The sequence below is a fragment of the Adiantum capillus-veneris genome, chromosome 7 (assembly GCF_014529385.1).
Source record: "Adiantum capillus-veneris isolate H3 chromosome 7, ASM1452938v2, whole genome shotgun sequence".
Lineage (NCBI taxonomy): Eukaryota > Viridiplantae > Streptophyta > Polypodiopsida > Polypodiales > Pteridaceae > Adiantum > Adiantum capillus-veneris.
Window position 1 is genome coordinate 55,138,555 of NC_140937.1, and position 4,868 is coordinate 55,143,422.

A 4,868-nucleotide genomic window follows, 5' to 3' on the forward strand; every position below is an offset into this window, starting at 1 on the left:
GTCTTCAAACTAATAAACCAAGGGAAGAGAGTAGCAAGGTCCACTACTTGTCCAAGCTCAGCTCTAGACAACATAGAAAGATGCTAGTTCTACTAATTGTCTAATTATAGGCATGGAGAAATGATAGAAGGTTGACCACTTGTCCAACCTATCATCTTTAGTAAGATGGGAGGTTTGGCCTTAAGATTCACCATGTAACCAACCTTTACATCATTGTATTATGAAGAGTAGAAAAGCAAAGCTCCACCACTTGTCCAAGCTAGTTCTAAAATCCACATGGAGATAAGCAAGCTCCACCGTTTGTCGAATCTCTCTTCCATTAAAACATGAAAAAACTCAGCTATGTTGTACAGGGGGGACTGTTTTCCAAGGCCCACCACTTGTCGAAGCTAGGATCCATTAAAACATGGAAATAAACAAAGCTCCGCCACTTGAAACATGGAGCGAAGCAAGCTCCACCATGTCTCCAATATGCTAGACTCCATTGAAACACCCTAAACCCATGATATTTTGTACATAGGGGATGTACATTCAAGGTCCACCACTTGTCCAACCTAGTATTTCTAGTAGCTTGATAGGTTTGGTCTCAAGATTCACCACTTGTCCACTCTATCTCATTGTATTAAAAAGGATTGGGTGTTAAGGTCCACCACTTGTCCAACCTATAAGGTTATATTTTAAATGGTTTTTTTTCTCACAACTTGAACTACCCATTATATGTTTTACATGGGAGTTTTGTTTCAATGTCCACCACTTGTCCAAGCTAACTCTATTGAAACATAGAGAGAACCAAAGGTCCACCACTTGTCCAGGCTAGGCTATATTGAAACATGGAGAGAAGGATGCTCCACCATTTCTCCAAGATAGGCTTCATTGAAACATGGAGAGAAGCAAGCTCCACCATGTCTCCAAGCTAGGATCCATTTAAATACCCTAAACCCATTTTATTTTGTACATGGGGGGTTTTATTTGAAGGCCTACCACTTGTCTAACCTATTATCCCTAGTAGCACGAGTGGTTTGGTCTCAAGATACACCACTTGTACACTCTATGTCATTATATTAAGAATAGAGAATTCATGGACTTTAAATATGTGAGAGAGATCTTTTTCTTGGGCACAAATGTTTGCTTCAAGAATTCTGTCATTACATACTTTATGTGAAAGAGTTTTAGAACCTAAAAGACTTTGAAAAGAAAACTATGGAATCTAAGTGCATGTATTCTTGAATGGCTTGAAAGTTGATGTATACATGCATGTCGCCTTAATGAAGATTTAGATCTGACAAGATGCAAAGCTAGAATTCCTGGACGTTACCTTTGTCAATTTGGTAATAACATATTTAACTTTCTTTTCTTATGGGTGGAAAATATATTATTATGTGCATTTGGAACCTAATTGCTTGACCTTCAAACCAAGATTCCTATGTTATTTTTTCATATACTTTTTTTCTAATGAATTAAGATTGTGGATACAAGGTCCACCACTTTTTCAAGCTAGATCTAAGAAAGTATATATACCGAGTCTTCAAACTAGTAAACCAAGGGAAGAGAGAAGTAGGGTCCATCACTTGTCCAAGCTCATCTCTAGACAACATAGAGAGATGTTAGGTCTACTAATTGTCCAATATATTCATGGAGAAATGATAGAAGGTTGATCCACTTGTCCAACCTATCATCTCTAGTAAAATGGGAGGTTTGGCCTTAAGATTCACCATGTAACCAACCTATACTTCATTGTATTATGAAGAGTAGAAAAGCAAAGCTCCACCACTTGTCTAAGGTAGTTCCAAAATCAACATGGAGAGAAGCAAGCTTCACCATTTGTCCAAGATAGGTTCCATTAAAACATGGAAAACCTCATATATGTTGTACATGGAAGCTTTTTTCCAAGGTCCACCACTTGTCCAAGCTAGGATCCATTAAAACATGGATAGAAACAAGGCTCCACCACTCGTCCAACCTTTATAGCTGCAAAGTGTACCGGTTGTCTAAACTAGGCATGGGAAAATAATAGAAGGTCCACCACTTATCCAATATATTATCTCTAATAGCATGGGAGGTTTGGTCTCAAGATTTAGGAATTGGCTGACGTGTATTTCATTGTATTATGATGAATTTGGTTTTAAAGTCAACTACTTATCCAAGCTATAAGTTTATATCTTGAATGGTATTTCTTCCCATCACTTAGAAAACCAATGATATGTTGTACATGGGGGGGTTTGTTACAAGGTCCACCACTTGTCCAAGCTAGTTTCATTGAAACATGGATGAAGGCAAGCTCCACCATTTGTTAAAGCTAGACTCCATTGAAATCTAGAAAATCCATGTTATGTTGTACATGGGGTTTTTGTTTTTAAGGTCCAACACTTGTCCAAGCTAAGCTCCATTGAAACATATAGAGGAGAAACACTCCACCACTTGTCCAAGCTAGGAAACATTGATAGTAGTTGGTTTAGTTTGAAGATCCACCACGTGTCTAAGCTAACTCTATTGAAACATAGAGAGAAGCAAAGGTCCACCAATTGTCCAAGCTAGGCTCCATTGAAACATGGACAGAAGCAAGATCCACCATTTCTCCAAGATAGGCTTCATTGAAACATGGAGAGAATCAAAGGTCCACCATTTCTCCAAGCCAGGCTCCAGTTGTCCGACCTATAAGGTTATATCTTAAATGGTAATCTTTCTAATCACTTGGAATACCCATGATATGTTTTACATGGGGGTTTTGTTCCAAGGTCACCACTTGTCCAAGCTAAATCTATTGAAACATAGAGAGAAGCAAAGGTCCACCACTTGTCCAAGCTAGTCTCCATTGAAACAAGGAGAGAAGCAAGATCCATCATTTCTCCAAGATAGGCTAGCCTGGATAAGTGAGCCTTGAAACCAACCTTCCTATGAGGCAATAGAGCATATGCTACATATTTTATGTATGCCCCATGCCTCAAATTAAGAAGTTATAGATTAGAAGTCGACCTTGCTTGAATGTCACATGCAATAAATTAAGGAAAAATAGCCAAGTGGATTGTATTCCTCAATGGATCCTTGCTTTCACAAGTTGTGAACCTTGAGTCACTTTTACATTAACTTGGACAAGTGGTGGACCTAGAAACCAAGCTCTCCATGTTGAGATAAGTTGTAGGTAGGACAGTAGAACATAGACAACGATAATGGATGCAATATACTCGTCTCCTAATAATCCAATTGATTGAAACCATGGTATTTTAATTGTTTTCATTGTGTATTGTATGTGCATAAAGTGGAATGAGATCTTAAGAAAACTCAAATTTTTTACAAAATCTCTATATTTTGTACATGATATATTGAAAGTTGTCCAACTTGGGAATTGGGATTTTCCCACTTTACCTAATATGGTCTTTAATGGAGCTTGAAATTCTAGAGGAAAGAGAGGCCTCCGCGCATCATCTCCTACAGCACTAAATGAACGACACCTTGGTGTGCACTTTTGATGGTGCAACTCCCAATTGAACTCTATCATGTAAATACACCTTGGTGAACTCAACGCTCAGCGTTCTCAGTTGAATCTTGCAGGCTAATTTCCAGTAGCTTCTTACGTGTGCATGCACGTTTTTGTGTGTGTGTGTGTGTGTGTGCTTGAGAGAGAGAGAGAGAGAGAGAGAGAGAGAGAGAGAGAGAGAGAGAGAGAGAGAATATGACCCAAAAAGAGCCTGAGTATACATCACCTTCTAGAGGTGATGGCTAGAGGGATTTCACATACATGCACCATCACCTCCCTTTACATCGTCGTAACTGTAGTTGCCGCATCCTATCTTAGTAAAGACATCGCATGGCAGTCATTCCATGTAAACATGCACTGAAATTTATGCTGCCTTTAAGTTTATGATGCCATTATTAAGCCATTTTCATTTCAATCCTTTCCAACATTGTGCATGTGTGTGTGTGTGTGTGTGTGTGTGTGTGTGTGTGTGTGTGTGTGTGTGTGTGTGTGTGAGAGAGAGAGAGAGAGAGAGAGAGAGTTCAGAGAGGGAGAGAGAGAGTTCACATTAGGTAATGTGCTGAAGGAGAAGTGTCATAATAATCAATATCTAATGCTCCTAAATGATTTTCTCATGTTAAACTGATCATTTAATATGGGGAAGTGCTAGGGGAGAAAAAGCTAGAATATTGGTTAAGCTAGCAGACCGGCCACACTAGGGATCCAAAGGAGGGAAAATAGGGATCCAAAGGGGGGGGCATCTGCAAAAAAGCCATGTGAAACAATGGGCTAAAAAGACCCTAAGGTTCAGCCCATTAAGACTTCCAAAATGTTAAGGTTCCAAAATTCAAAGGTTGTGTCCAAAGGTCAACCATGGGGGAATTGGATGCTTTGTGTGTGTCAAAAAAAGTCTTTACAAATCCCTACTTAGGAGGTAGCGAGCCTTGCTTGTAGGGGATGAGAGAGAAATTCACACACACACACACACACACAAACACACACACAAGCTCCCTTTACACAAAGGGAATGAGGGACACATGTCAGCTCCCTAGCCTAGATGCCCACAAGGTGTACCCAATTCCTAATGGATGGCCTTGGAGGTGGACCAATGAGAATTAGGCTAGATTAATCTAGTTTAATTAATTTAAAAACACTTAATAAAAGAACCAATGATAATTAAGCCCTCTAGAAGACTATTGGACAGTCTCCCGAGGAGTCCAATGAGCATTCAGCAGCCCAATGGCTTGCCTGATTCCTATTGGCCAGGAGACAAAGGGGTCCAATGAGAGTTTAGTTGAATTATTAAATTACCTAAAGCTCTCACAAAAGGGGAAAGGGGGACACATGTCAGAAGGCTATCACTTATGCTTCTTAATTGTCATTGGCTAGCCCTAGGGAGGTCCAATGAGAGGGT